Source organism: Sapajus apella, unplaced genomic scaffold, assembly GCF_009761245.1.
Source record: "Sapajus apella isolate SASKATOON/1434 unplaced genomic scaffold, GSC_monkey_1.0 scaffold37, whole genome shotgun sequence".
Lineage (NCBI taxonomy): Eukaryota > Metazoa > Chordata > Mammalia > Primates > Cebidae > Sapajus > Sapajus apella.
In genome coordinates this window covers 12,133,545-12,150,000 of record NW_022436977.1, presented here as the reverse complement: position 1 = coordinate 12,150,000, position 16,456 = coordinate 12,133,545, and the positions used below count along the sequence as shown (strand labels likewise).

The 16,456-nt window shown below is 39.8% G+C and overlaps 1 pseudogene across 1 annotated transcript; it reads right to left on the bottom strand.

Annotated features, from left to right (window-relative positions):
- Positions 1-6,568: 6,568 nt before the first annotated feature.
- On the bottom strand, positions 6,569-7,851 carry LOC116564354 (annotated as a pseudogene). Its single transcript, XR_004274855.1, has one exon. The product of XR_004274855.1 is annotated as a glyceraldehyde-3-phosphate dehydrogenase pseudogene (transcript).
- Between the last annotated feature and the right edge of the window lie 8,605 nt (positions 7,852-16,456).

The window sequence follows — 16,456 nt, the reverse complement described above, 5'->3', positions numbered from 1 at the left end:
ACACAACACCCAGCGAGAGAGATGCAGGAATCCAGAGATCTCCTAGCTCCAACTGAGGTACCAGATGCATTTCAATGGGCCTGGTCTGATGGTGAGCAAAGCCCACACATGGCAGACTGAGGCGGGGAGGGGTGCTGCTTCACCAAGAAAGTGCATCTGACCAGCGAGTCAGAGGCTCCCCCTCTGGCACTCTGGTCCAGATACAGCACTTCCCCCAAAGCCTCAGCAATACACAGAACAGGGGATCTTTGCCAGTCAAGGGCTGGGAATTACAAGTGCAGAGTTGAATAATAATCCAGGACGGTGTCCCGGATTGGCACACAGACCTAAACAGACACATAAGCCCAAAAGGCTGCCCGGAGAGCCTGTGGACCAAGCTATCGCCCCCTCCCCATGCCTAGAGATAGAGGGAGCTGTAAGCAGGAGCAGCTGGGAGGACCCCTACCCCATGACCAGAGAGAGAGGAAGCTGAAAGAGGGAGACGGCTGGGTGCGGCTGGGCGGGTCCCTACCATCCCCCACAAACCCCAGAGGGCTGAAGCTCTGACTCTAGCAGGTTGTACAGCCAGTGCCACAGTCTAAGCTGAACCCTGAATGATCCAACCCAGTGGAGGAAGGGCACAATTCACCACTAGAGGGGTGGGACTGGGCTACATGTTTTAACAAAAAACACAGGAAGCCTACGTAGCAACAGGACTGTATTCTTGACCCCCCAGCAGCTCTGCCATGTCAGTGGAAGAGACGGACCTAGACCCACAGTGTAAACAAAAAAGACACAGGAAGCTTCCCTAGTAACCTGAAGGAGTTCCTAGAAACCCAGTAGCGCCTCAACAGGCAGACAAGTGACTTCATCAAGCAGCTCCCTGAGACCACAGCCAGCTAAACCCACAAAGATGGGAAAAAAAACAGTGCAGAAAAGATGAAACCATCAAAGACCAGAACACCTCTTCTCCTTCAAGGGATCACAACTCCTCAACAACACGGGAACACAACATGACCAAGAAAGAGTGAGATGATTTGACATAAACAGGCTTCAGAAGTGGATAATAATAAACTTTTCTGAGCTAAAGGAACACGTTCTAACTCAATGCAAAGAAATGAAAAACCTTGAAAAGGGTTAGACGAAATACGAGCTAGAATAACCAGCTTAGAGAAGAACGTAAATAACTTGATGGAGTTGAAAAACACAGCATGAGAACTACATGAAGCAAATACAAGTTTTAATAGCTGAATCGAACAAGCAGAAGAAAGGATATCAAAGATTGAAGATCAACTCAATAAAATAAAAAGAGAAGGCAAGACAAGAGAAAAAAGAGTGAAAAGAAATAACAAAGCCTCCAAGAAATATGGGATTATGTGAAAAGACCTAATCTATGCTTGACTGGTGTACCTGAATATGATGGGGAGAATGAATCCAAGCTGGAAAACACGCTCCAGGATTTTATCCAGGAATACCTCCCCAGCCTAGCAAGGCAGTCCAACATTCAAATTCAATAAATGCAGGAACTCCACAAAGATATTCCTCAAGGAGGGCAACCCCAAGGCACATAATCATCATATTCACCAGGGTTGAAATGAAGGAAAAAGTTCTAAGGGTAGCCAGAGAGAAAGGTCAGGTGTCCCACAGAGGGAAGCCAGTCAGACTCACAGCAGATCTCTTGGTAGAAACCCTACAAGCCAGAAGAGAGCGGGGGCCAATATTCAACATCCTTAAAGAAAAGAGCTTTCAACCCAGAATCTACAAGAGCTCCTGAAAGAAACGCTAAGCACAGAAAGGAACAAGTACCAGGTACTGCAAAAGCAAACCAGTTGGCAAAGACCAAAAATGCAATGAAGAAAATGAGTCAACTAACGGGAAAGAAAACCAGCAGGATCAAATTCACACATATAATATTAACATTGAATGTAAATGGCCTAAATGCCCCAATCAAAAGACACAGACTGGCAAACTGGATAAAAAGACAAGAGCCATCAGTGTGCTATATTCAGGAAACCCATCTCACATACAAAGACACACATAGACTCAAAGGGATGGAAGAAGATTCACTAAGCAGATGGAGAACAAAAAAGCAGGGGTTGCAACCCTAATCTCTGAAAAAATGGACTTCAAACCAACAAAGATTAAAAGAGACAAAGAAGGACACTACATAATGGTAAAAGGATCAATCAAATAAAAAGAGCTAACTATCCTAAATATATACACACCCAACACAGGAGCACCCAGATACATAAAGCAAGTTCTTAATAACCTAAAACAAGATTTAGACTCCCACACAATAATAGCGGGTGACTTCAACACTTCACTGTCTATATTAGAGAGATCAATGAGACAGAAAATTAATAAGGACTTCCAGGACTTGAATGCAGAGCTGGACCAAGTGGACCTAATAGATATATACAGAACGTTCCAACTCAAATCCACAGAATGTACATTTTTCTCAGCACCACATTGCACTTACTCTAAAATTGACCACATCATTGGAAGCAAATCACTCCCTAGCAAATGCAAAAGAATGGAAATCATGACAGTTTATCAGACCACAGCGCAATCAGAGTAGAACTTAGGATTAAGAAACACACTCAAACCTGCACAACCACTTGGAAACTGAACACCTTGCTTCTGAGTGTCAACTGGATAAACAATGAAATGAAGGCAGAAATAAAGATGTTCTTTGAAACCAATCAGAATGAAGACATAACTTACCAGAATCTCTGGGACACCTTTAAAGCAGTGTCGAGAGGGAAATTTATAGCAATAAGTGCCCACATGAGAAACAAGGAAAGATCTGAAATAGACACCCTGTCATCAAAGTTGAAAGAGCTAGAGGAGAAGATTAAAAAAAAAACAACAAAAAACAAAACAAACAAACAAACAAAAAAAACAGCTAGCAGAAGACAAGAAATAACTAAGATCAGAGCAGAACTGAAGGTGATAGAGACCAAAAAAAAAAAAACCCTTCAAAAATTCAATAAATCCGTGAGCTGGTTTTTTGAAAAGATAAACAAAATAGACAGACCGCTAGCCAGATTAATATAAAAGAAAAGGGAGAAGAATCAAACAGATGCATTAAACAGTGATAAAGGGGATATCACCACTAATCCCACAGAAATACAAACTACCATCAGAGATTACTAGAAACAGCTCTATGCACATAAACCAGTAAACTAGGAAGAAATGGATAAATTCCTAGACACTTGTACTCTACCAAGACTAAACCAGGAGGAAGTTGAAACCCTGAATAGACCAATAATAAGGGCTGAAGTAGAGGCAGCGATCAATAGCCTACCAACCAAAAAAAAGACCAGGTCCAGACAAGTTCACCACCAAATTCTACTAGATGTACAAAGAGGAGCTGTTTCCATTCCTTCTGAAACTGTATCAAACAATACAAAAGGAGGGAATCCTCCCTAATTGATTTTATGAGACCAACATCATCCTGGTACCAAAACCAGGCAGAGACTCAACTAAAAAGAAAACTTCAGTCCAATATCCATGATGAACATTGATGCAAAAACCTTCAATAAAATACTGGCAAACAGATTGCAACAGCACATCAAGAAGCTTATCCATCGCGATCAAGTAGGTTTCATCCTGGGGATGCAAGGATGGTTCAACATATGCAAATCCATAAACGTAATCCATCACATAAACTGAACCAAAGACGAAAACCGCATGATTATCTCAATAGATGCAGAGAAGGCCTTTGATAAAATTTAACAGCCCTTCATGCTAAAAACTCTCAATAAACTGGGTATTGATGGAATGTATCATAAAATGATAAAAGCTATATATGACAAACCCACAGCCAATATCATACTGAATAGGCAAAAGCTGGAAGAATTCCCTTTGAAATCAGGCACTAGACTACAATGCCCTCTCTCACCACTCCTATTCAATATAGTATTGGAATTTCTAGCCAGAGCAATCAGGCAATAAAAAGAAATAAAAGGCGTTCAATTAGGAAAGGAGGAAATCAAACTGTCTCTATTTGCAGATGACATGATTGTATATCTGGAAGACCCCATTGTCTCAGCCCAAAATCTTCTCAGACTGAAGCAACTTCAGCAAAGTCTCAGGATACAAAATCAATGTGCAGAAATCACAAGCATTCCTGTATACCAATAACAGACAAACAGAGAGTCAAATCCAGAGAGAACTCTCATTCACAATTGGTACAAAGAGAATAAAATACCTAGGAATACAATTAACAAAGGATGTAAAGTACCTCTTTAAAGAGAACTACAAACCACTGCTCAACAAAATAAGAGAGGACACAAACAGATGGAAAAACATTCCATGCTCATGGTTAGGAAGAATTAATATCGTGAAAATGGCCATACTGCCCAAAGTAATCTGTAGATTGAATGCTATCCCCATCAAGCTATCAATGACCTTCTTCACAGAACTGGAAAAAACTGCTTTAAACTTCATATGAAATCACAAGAGAGCCCACATAGCCAAGACAATCCTAAGCAAAAAGAACACAGCTGGAGACATCACACTGCCAGGCTTCAAACTATACTACAAGACTACAGTAGTCAAAACAGCATGGTACTGGTACCAAAACAGAGACATAGACCAGTGGAACAGAACAGAGGCCTCAGAAGCAACACCACACATTTACAACCATCTGATATTTGACAAACCTGACAAAAAAAAGCAATGGGGAAAGGACTCCATGTTTAATAAATGGTGTTGGGAAAACTGGCTAGCATTGGCAGAAAGCAGAAACTGGACCCCTACCTGTCACCTTACACTAAAATTAACTCCAGATGGATTAAATATTTAAACATAAAACCTAACACCATAAAAACTCTAAAAGAAAACATAGGCAAAACCATCCAGGACATAGGCATAGGCAAGGACTTCAGGACTAAAACACCGAAAGCAATGGCAATAAAAGACAAGATAGACAAATGGGATCTAATTAAATTTCAGAGCTTCTGTACAGCAAAAGAAACCATCATTAGAGTGAACCGGCAACCAACAGAATGGGAAAAAATTTTTGCAATCTACCCATCTGACAAAGGGCTAATATCCAGAATCTACAAAGAACTAAAACAGATATACAAGAAAAAAACAACCCCATTCAAAAGTGGGCAAAGGATATGAACAGACACTTTACAAAAGAAGACATACATGAGACCAACAAATATATGAAAAAATGCTCATCATCACTGGTCATTAGAGAAATGCAAATCAAAACCACATTGAGATACCATCTCATGCCAGTTAGAATGGCGATCATTAAAAAATCTGGAGTCAACAGATGCTGGAGAGGATGTGGAGAAATGGGAACATTCTTACACAGTTGGTGGGAGTATAAATTGGTTCAACCATTGTGGAAGATGGTGTGGTGATTTCTCAGGGAACTAGAAATAGAAATTCCATTTGACCCAGCAATCCCATTACTGGGTATATACCCAAAGAACTATAAATCATTCTACTATAAAGGCACTTATACACGAATGTTCATTGCAGCCCTGTGTACAATAGCAAAGACCTGGAGCCAACCCAAACGCCCATCAATGATAGACTGGACAAAGAAAATGTGGTACATATACACCATGGAATTCTATGCAGCCATAAAAAATGATTAGTTCATGTCCTTTGTAGGGACTTGGATGAATCTGTAAACCATCATTCTCAGCAAACTGACACAAGAACAGAAAGCCAGATACCACATGTTCTCACTCATAGGTGGGTGTTGAATAGTGAGAACATGTGGACTGAGGGAGAGGAGCAACACCCACTGGGGGCAATTGGCGGGGGTGGGTATGGGAGAGACAGCTGGGGGTGGGGAGGGTGGGGAGGGATAACATGGGGAGAAATGCCAGATATAGTATGCACCTAAAGTAAAATAAAAATAAATAAATACATAAAATAAATATTTTTGTGAGAAAAGATGTATATGCATTGAAATGTATGATTTTAATCTTTTTGATAAATTAGTACAACCATATAATCTTTTTCCCTTTTAAGAATTGGATTACTTCACTTTAAACTTGTTAATTTGTATGTGAATCACTTGGAAATATTTAACATCCAGATTTTGATAACATAGATCTGGGTTTTGCCGAAGAATTTGTATTTCTAACAAAGTACAGAACCATAGAGCACCTAGTAGCTACAACGTGTCTTTTATCAAAGCAAAAATTGATGAAAGAAATGAAGGAAAATTGACCACAGGTGAAAGAGAAAGTCAAAACACATGTGCAATATGCTATCTGTAGGAGCATTTGGTTAACAGTGACATAAAACAACCAAACAATTTTATAATGATTTGAATCCAAAATTAGCAAAATCTCTTTAAGGTTTCCATGGAAATGCTTCTTCAGAATCAAACATTTTAGCAGGCATTGCTTAAAAACAGCAAAGATTTGGAAGTAGGCGTCTTATAAATAAATAGCAGACCCCGTTTCACACCCATAGTTGGTTTTTACAGAGTTACCCAAAATTCAGTGATTTATATACCAAGTACAGATAATTTTCATATCTTTTTTCATATCTTTCTATTAAAATTATATTTTAATGCCCTCATTAAATTTAACCCATTTTTCTTTCTTTCTTTTTTTTTTTTTGGCTGAGCACAGGGGACTTTTTTGATGGTACATGACAAGGTGGGGCTCCCTAGACCCCTCCCTCTTCAAGGGGTCTGCATGGAAACTGTGAGGAGGGGCAATTCAGTGTGGTGGGGGACTCTGTGGAAGGGACTCCCCAGCAGTGAGGGCCTCTCTTCCTCTTGTGCTCTCGCTGGGGCTGGTGGTCCAGGGGTCTTACTCCTTGGAGGCCATGTGGGACATGAGGTCCACCACCTTGTTGCTGTAGCCAAATTCGTTGTCATACCAGGAAATGAGCTTGACAAAGTGGTCGTTGAGGGCAATGCCAGCCCCAGCATCAAAGGTGGAAGAATGGGTGTCGCTGTTGAAGTCAGAGGACACCACCTGGTGCTCAGTGTATCCCAGGATGCCCTTGAGGGGGCCCTCCGACGCCTGCTTCACCACCTTCTTGATGTCTTCATATTTGGCAGGTTTTTCCAGACAGCAGGTCAGGTCCACCACTGACACGTTGGCAGTGGGGACACGGAAGGCCATGCCAGTGAGCTTCCCGTTCAGCTCAGGGATGACCTTGCCCACGGCCTTGGCAGCTCCAGTAGAGGCAGGGATGATGTTCTGGAGAGCCCCACGGCCATCACGCCACAGTTTCCCGGAGGGTCTATCAACGGTCTTCTGGGTGGCAGTGATGGCATGGACAGTGGTCATGAGTCCTTCCACGATACCAAAGTTGTCATGGATGACCTTGGCCAGGGGCGCTAAGCAGTTGGTGGTGCAGGAGGCATTGCTGACGATCTTGAGGCTGTTGTCATACTTTTCATGGTTCACGCCCATCACGAACATGGGGGCATCAGCAGAAGGGGCAGATATGATGACCCTTTTGGCTCCCGCCTGCAAGTGAGCCCCAGCCTTCTCCATGGTGGTGAAGATGCCAGTGGACTCCACCACGTACTCAGCACCAGCATCGCCCCACTTGATTTTGGAGGGATCTCGCTCCTGGAAGATGGTGATGGGATTTCCATTGATAACAAGCTTCCTGTTCTCAGCCTTGACAGTGCCATGGAATTTGCCATGGGTGGAATCATACTGGAACATGTAGACCATGTAGTTGAGGTCAATGAAGGGATCATTGATGGCGACAATATCCACTTTACCAGAGTTAAAAGCAGCCCTGGTGACCAGGCGCCCAATACGACCAAATCCATTAACTCCGACCTTCACCTTCCCCATGGTGTCTCAGGGATGTGGCTGGCGATGGGAGACTAGGTGTGGCTGTCTGGCGAACAGGAGGAGCAGAGAGCCACCCATTTTTCTTATAAAATTAAGTAACAACATTTTTCTATGACATTATAAGCTCCGTGTATATTAAACTTGAACTGACATAATTTTATTAGGCAGTTTCTCTGCGTGTTCCACCATTTGCACAGGCACCATGGCTGAGAAACATAATGCTCTGGACACAGGATGTCTCCTGCATCTTTTCCTTTCTTGGAGCATCAGTTCATCAGTCAACCAAGTAACATGAGACTTGAAGCCATGTATTCCCTAGTGTAGAGGGTCTCATTCTTGGGCACTCTCCTCAGAGGAGGAAGATACTAGAAGGTCCTCTTAGGGGCCACTTCCTGGGACCTGGATCAAGCCCACTCAGGGGTGAGGGCTCTGACCAGCAGGTACAGACCTCCCAGGAGGGAGAGATGAGGCATTCATTCTGCATTCTGAATGAGATGCAGAATGAATCTCACTGGAGCTCCACCATCCCTTGTCACATCCTAACAAGACAATTCTGAGGGGCTGTCCTAGAATATGCCTGGACAGTGGAGTTTGGGGACAGTGTGGGCTTTGATGGGACTTGGGCAAGGTCTGTCATGGAGGCAGGAGGTCCATCGTCAGCATCTGGGATGGTGTCCCTGTGGGTTGGGTCTATGTCCATTTTCACCAGAGGAAGCTTGAGAATCTGGGTGGTTCCAGGTCCCGTCACTGATTCTCTTTGAAGGTGGGATCTGAAAGAAGCTAAGTCTCAGCATCTTTGGGAAGTTCTGGAAAGTCTGTTTGATAATCTGGGAAGACCTCTTGCTGGGTTCCTGAATGCTTGATTTGCTGTCCTGACCACACATATGTTTGACAGGCAGAGAGCTGGGTTTGCACTCACACCAGCACAACCATGAGCCAGAGGTTGAAGTGACCAGGATGAGTGTCTTGGTGGCAGGCTAGGGTATATCATGGGAGCAAACCTCAAACCTCATTGCTTGGCAATGAGGGCTGAGTCCTGGCCCAAGTGGTTGGGTGCAACTTGAGGCCAATCAACAAATCCACCTCCCATCTCCTTTAGCTATCCATAAGATGAGAAGGAGTGCAGTTCATGTTTTGATGTGAGGCTCTGCCAGGTACATGGATAACACCTTGGGTTTTTCTGGACTGCTGGCTGACTTGTCAAAATAGATTCAGGATGGATCTATTCTTGGATATATGGACAGGCATTACTCCTTCAGTTTTGCTGATGCTTCTATTCAAGTCTCCTGGGAAATCTCTGCAGTAGAGTCTTACTGTGCAGCTCTTGATTGTTTACTATAAAGGATATTGCAAAGGATATGGATGAAGACATGTGTAGGGTGAAGTATGGGAGAAAGGGTGCAGAGCTTCTATGCCCTCCCTGCGCACACCACCCTCCAAGAATTTTTACATGTTTGGCTATCCAGGAGCATCTTTTTAAAATTTAACTTTTCTGTCAACCTCACTAATTCTAAGCTCTTTGATTCTGTCCCAGCACATATATTGGTCATTTTGGGAATGAGTACAATTCCTAAAATAAGTGCAATTTTGGGAATGAGTAGACGTTGGTGCATATAATTTTCAAACGGGTTTTTTTTTTTTCCCAAATAGAGTCAGTAAAATAAAGCTTTTGAAAATGACAGAACTCAGGTGGCTTGGGGGCTCATAATTTCTGTCTTTTGTCATCTGCCCCATCACTACCACTTGGAACATCTAGTAGTTGCTCTGGGATTCTTCAAATTGTGGGCAAATCTGAAATGATTTCAGTCTTTTGTTGTGTAGACATGGCAGTTGAGATAATACTTCTTTCCTGTATATTCGAACCCTTGGGAGGATGCCTCTGAGTATCTAAACTAAGAAATGACAAATGTCTTTTTTTCCCCTCTACCGTAATTCTCACTATAACAGATATAATTACTCAAAAGCAGTGGTTCTTTAAGTATGTCCAAGGACTGGCATCATCAGTATCATCTGGGAGCTTGTTAGAAATGCTAATTCTTGCCCTCACCCCAGACGTGAGGAATCAAAAACTATAGCCGTGGAGCCCAGCACTTTGTTTCTTAACAAATCCTCCAGGGTATTCTGCTGCATGTTGAAGTTTGAGTAACACAGCTCAAAAGGGTCAGGGTTCTCTAGGTGCAGATTATTGACAGCAACAACTACTCCAGGAACAGTAAAGAAGGCTTAGGCAACTGTCATGGTTGATTAAGACTAACACCAACAAACCATCATGAAGGGACTGATCTGTGTCAAGCATAGTGGAAGATTCTTTTAGATGTATTAGTTTATTTAGTTTTAGCCAGTCTTTTTAAAAGATGGCATTATCCCTGTGTTGCCAGAGAAGGAAACTGAGACATAAATCTTTACCCAAGGTCAATGAGCAGGTAAGTTACAGAACTGAAAATTGAACCCTGGTCTGGCTGATTCCTCAGCTCACACTTCTACTATTCCACTTGGCTGTCCAAATCTCCAAATGCTCACCTTTCTACTTGGCACTTAGTTTAAATGATTCTTATTTCAGATAAATATTTTTTCTCTGTTTTTCAGGATGCCATATATTTGTATATATTTTTATATACATATTACAGCTAAATTCTTCACCTCAGTAATGTAGACGATCTATTTTGCTCTTTAATTTCAGCAAACATTTCTTGAGAACCTACTGTGTGCACAGCATTGCAAACACACATGCAGAAGTGCTCATGCCGGTCAAGATTATCCTTGGCCTCAAAATAATCACCCAAATAACTGACTGGGATCCAAAACTGTGTGGAGAAAAAAAGGTTCAAGTTAAATATATAAGGTTTAAGATACTAAGATAGTGAGAAACTTCTTCAAAGGCAACTGTAGTAGCTAATGCTGAGATTAATTAACGTTGCTGACTAATTTTATATTAACTAGCTTAAATAAAGGTCAGAGGCAAAGGAAAAATGGGAGGCAACTTTGGAATATAGAGTTTCATCCATATTTTTATAATACTATTCATTTTGCTTCATATGTATTAAAGCTTTGCTATGTGTCCTGCATTTTACAAGGTGCTGCATGTGATAAGAAAGAACTAGAAAATAGAGTCCCTGCTTTCAAGGAGCTAGCAAAAGGACTTTGTCCTTGGCTTGCCTTGCTGTTATCAAGATCAATCACCTGTTTTAAAATAACGTGTTCTACTCTGCTTAAGGCTATTAGTGATCACCCTCATATAAAAAATAATTTGATTTCTCACCAGCATCTTTGAATTTCACTTAATGTCCAGGGTACCAGCTCAGCTAACCGCTTTTTTAAATTTTAATCAAATTTGTAGCAAAAACATAAAGTCTTACCCTATGTAGCAAATGCTTGACTTTTATTCATTCTGCAAATTGATGAATGCTATGGAGTGCAAAGATGAAAAAGAGCGTCCCCACACTCAATGAAATCACACAGATATACAAACACATTATTACAATGAAGAAAAATACATACTACTACAGGCATGTACAAATAATTAATGGTCATCAAGAGTGGAGCAACAGTTCTGCCTCGAAAATTGCTTCATGTATGTGGTGATAATTGAGAAGAGTCTTGAAGAATGATTAGACATTTTCTGGGTGGACGTAAGGGAAGGGAATTCTAAGCATAAGTGACAGCATTTACAAAGTTATGGACACATGAACCAGAATGACATATTAAGGAAATGATAGTTACAGCTTGGGTATATTTAAGGGGAAAGAAAAGAAACTTAGGGGGAAGAAATGTTTTGAATAGCATAGTCAAGAACCTGGAGCCAATGTGATGAGCATATGAGGACCCACGGCAGGTGTTAACAAAGGCCAGATAATCTTTAAGCAAGAGAATTCAAAGTTTAGATCTGTGCATTGAGAAGTTCTGTATGTCAGCAATGTGAAGAATGACTTGGATTATTATGGAGTTAGAGTAGATATTAAGGAATAGAAAAATAAAGACGTGGAAGTAAACCTGGCAGGACTTAGTAACTGGATGTATAAGGTAAAGAATATTGAGACTCTGAATGTACAAATCTGCTTTTTTAGGGGTATTTGTTGTTCTATGTTTCATCTTTGTCTGTTAGAAATTGATGCTATTTGCACTAGTTGTGAGTGTGGCTGCAAAAATTAACCTGTGGTCTGTTTCTTCTTTTGAAGCAAGAACTGGCAGACTGTTTCTTGCTTTAGAGGTCTGCTTTCCACATGAGTTTTGTAGAGTCTGTTTACAGCTCAGACTTTGAGGCCGACTATATAATATTGCTGGAGTGATTGTTTCCACATTGATTGATCATGAAGCAATCAGTCAAACACCAAATGATTAATCCAATTCTGAAGACTTATTGCTCATACAACCTAACTGTTCAGCTACTGCCAGTGGAGACAAAAATAATTCATATTTCCCAAATCAACTTAGTCTTAGATGGCATCAAGATGTGGCCGTGGATTCCAAAGCATCCTTGACTCCCCGCTACCATACCTCTACCCCCATCATGAAGCTTCTCTTCTAATTTCCTGAAATTCTTTGCTAGTAACTCTCTTTTCACTTCTACCACTAACTGCATCTATGCCTATATTATAAACTCCAGGAAGGTATAATCTTTGGCACAGTCCTCTTTTTGTTATCAGGAAGAGCACTAATTGGCATATCAGAGAGAACTTAGGGTAAAGCTGTAAATGCCCTAAAATGCACCTGTGACCTAATATGGCTCAATTATTAACTCCTCCTGAAATACAGTAAGTTCTATATAAGGAATTTTTTGTATCAGGAATATTTGTTGGATATGAGTTATTTGTATGCTATCAACATGAGAAATGTTGAAACGGGAGTCTGGAAACCTCTTCCATATCCCAGTCTCACACTGACTAGCTGGGTGAGCTTATGCAAATCATATCCCTTTGCTGGGCCTCAGTTTCTTTATTGCATGTGTTGGGCCAGGTGATCCTAATTTTTTTTTCAATTATAACTCTATAACTCTTTGATGCTACGAAAGAACAGTCCACAGATCCCCTAGTGGAGCACTGTCCCTGGCTGGATAATTTAAAAAATCTTCAAATAAAACATCCCAGTGATTTTCTTAAACTTTATTTTATAATTTTAAATGAGTGAAAAATCTAGGAATTTAATTAAGTAACATAAATACACAGAATATAAGATGACTGAAGAAGACACTAGCATTCTGAGACAAGATTTTTGTTTGATTCCGTTTTACCACACTGGACTATGCTTTTCTTGAAGCAAGGGGCACAATGTATATTCTAGAACTGGGCATGTATATGGAAAAAATAAAGATTTGAGGAAAGGCAGAAAATAACAGTTATTTAAGAGTTGTGATGGGAAGGGATAATCATCAGTTTCTGGGAGCTCTTTCCAGTTTTGGGAGCAGATGTAAGTTGAAGTTGGTTTGATATTCTTGATATAAAGAAGTATTTTTTGTATATTTTTTTTGTTTTATTCTAAGTGAAACCTACTGAAAACTCAATGTTGGCAAATAACATGGTAGAAGCATAGTTCATGCCCCCAGATTATTCACAGTCTAGACAAGATGAAATACAGTAAGAAACAACCATGATAGTAAACACATAAAAACTAAAAATACCTTAAGGTTTGATTATATTTAAACATCATAAAATAATAGCATACTGCAAAGCAAAAAAGTAGTTTCTGACACAAAATGCCTTCCTTTTCTTGTTCAAATGATTGATTCAGGCTTTGGATTCCATAGTTAGAACTCTCTGAGTATAAGATCAAGAAGAGCAAAAGAGAAATGAGTGACATGTAATGGGAAAGGCTCAGGACTAAGAAATAACACACATGGATGTTAACGTTGGCTCTACCACTAACTGAGTGGACTTGAGAAAGCCACGTCCCTTCTTTGGGTTTTAGTCTCCTTATATGTGCATTAAGGAAACTGGGCTTGACCAGTATTTCTCCATCTTCTGAATGTATGCACCTCTGTGATCATTTTCATAGAGCTCAGGGGTCCCTGGATTCCAGTTTGAGAAAAAACTGTCTTAAAGTATTTCTCAAGTAGCACAGTGTGATTATATCAGCCCAAATGCTGGTATGAAACCCTGAGACTGCTGTCTGTTATATGGTAGTCAATAAGGTGACTCAAAATTTGCTTTCCTTAACTGGTCCATTCAACAAACAAGTATCTACTCTGTGTGCCACGATTCTAGGCATTTGGGATATATCCAGATATATCATGGAGAAGATCATTGCTCCAGTGGAGCTTATATTCTAGCACAAAGTATAAATAATACAGATAATAAATAAGAAATTTAATTTTGGTAAAAAATTCAAAATACTTCCATAAGGAATCAAGGACCCCTACAAATCCTACAAGAGCCCTAGAGGTTTGTCTCAGATTCAGTGATCCACCCAGTCACCTTTTTCAGAGTGAGCAGCAAGCAAACACTCCTGTGTCCAGGAGTCCAAATGAGCAGAAACTGTTTTAACGGAAGTTTCACCATACGCTAGTAGCAACATAAGATTTTTCTTGCTTTTGCTTTGGTTGGTGACTTATCCGGTTCTGAAGCAACATGGAGGTGTTTCTAGGCACAGGGCCAAAACTTCATTGCAGGGCTCTGAGAGAGCACAACTCTGGAGAAAAATCATTAAATTAGGCAAAGATCCAATAGACTTAAATTTTCTGTTTTTGATTGCTTGCTGTGAGGAACACTATGACATGATTTAAAATGATGATTTAATGTAGCAAGAGGAGAGGGACTCTAAAAACCAAATAGTGCAGTCATACAGTTCTAATAAAATTAGTCTATTATGTGCAAATTGATTGCTGGTGCTTAGATTTACATGATGTTTATGATATCAGAATATCTGACAAAAATTGATGTCAATATTTATGCTTCTATAAATTACTCACACAGCACTATTATGATGGCTTCTAATTAAAGTGGAACCAAACTAATTGACCTTTAAATCCAAAGGACTTTGTAAACCAAAACTCATACATGCTGGGGTAGCAGGCTGCATTTATAGGAGAAGAAATGGAGCTTTGAGGGAGGGTGATGTCTTACTATGAAGGAATAATTATACACTTTTTAAGAGCTGGTTCCACTAAAAGACAGATTTTAGATTTGATTCAACCTGCATTAAACTGCTGCTATGTAAGTTCGTGACAAAATGGGTCTGTAGCTTTAAACCTTGGGCATTTGAATAATTTAATTTTTTCTTTTGAGCAAGAAATACTTGCTCTTTTGCTTTTGAAGGTCAAATGAGATAAATGATCAAATCAAAGAATCTCTTTGTTGTTCATTTTGTTTTAACCTTTTTATTTTGGAATAATTATATATTTATTGAAAAGTTATATACTAGACTTTGTGCTCCCTGAGGACAGGGATTATATTTTATTTATTTTTTGTAATCTCCTTTAACACCTGGCACAGGGTCTGATGTGAAGAAAGAGTACAACAGGACTTTATTAGTTTTCTTGAAGAAGAGAAGAAGGATAAAAGAGAGCAAAGCACCTGCTATTTTATAACATAAAATATTCCATTGTTAGTCCTGACAAAGCTTGATCCTGGCTTTCCTTGTCCTTCTGTTAGTAGAAAGCCAATTATGTTCTAACAAATTTATTTATTTCAAGTAAATTCACTTATTATACTTTGAATGCATATTTTTAGAAACACTTATAAAAATAATTTGGGGGATTTAAGTAACAATAGAGGAAGAAACCTGGCTATTAGTCCAGGTCAGAATACCAGGATTCTTGCCTTGTTTCTGGCACAAACTTGTTATGTGTCCTTGAGCAAACTACCTCTGGTTGAGGACCTTTCTTCCTTAACTGTAAAAAAAGGAAGGTGAACTCTGTTCTTCAAGGTTCTTTCCAGCTTGAAAATGCTTTCTTTTCCTCTCTGAACTCTCCTTGTTTAACACCACAAGGGTGATGAGATGCCGTTATTATGCTACTGTGTATTTTGATCAATGTATTTAACTAAAGATTTGTTACATATTTAAAGTTATCAGTCATGGTTTTCACACTTGTGTGCATTTTCAGCGTTCAATTGCAAATCCTTCTCATCTTTGTACTGAAAAGATTTCTATCTGCATTTCAGAGAGGGCTTTTCAGTTTGGTTATAAAACCTCATTACTTTTTTATTACAGACTTAGTGGAGCCTTCTCTGTTGAATTGAATCATATGATTCACTATTAGCTGGACATTTAATACTATATTGTCTTTATAGTGTTCAGTATTCTTCTCAGTTCTTTTATTTGTACTTTGGAAATGTCTCAGGAGAAGAAATTGAAAGATGATATTTCTTTGAAATAATTATTCCCTGTCCCAGGAAGATAGTGTTTTAAAGATAATTATTTAAACAAAATATACTACCTTTTTCTAATTCTTTTTAAGTTCCCTACAATAGTGAGTAAGAAGAATGAGTAATTAAGTGGTCTAGAAAATAATGTGGTTTTTGACAAAACCAAAATATTTTTTTAAAGCCTTTAAGATCATCAGCGCATACCACATGTCTTGTGAAGCTTTTCTAAAATCTCCAAGGTGTCCACCTCTGCTATTATACTTATCAACGTCTCCTCCACTACTCCTTAAGGGAGTGCTCTGCCAATTACTAGACAGTCCATGTTTGTTGAATGAAATAAAAGCCCCGCACACATCTATGCAATTATCTGACAAA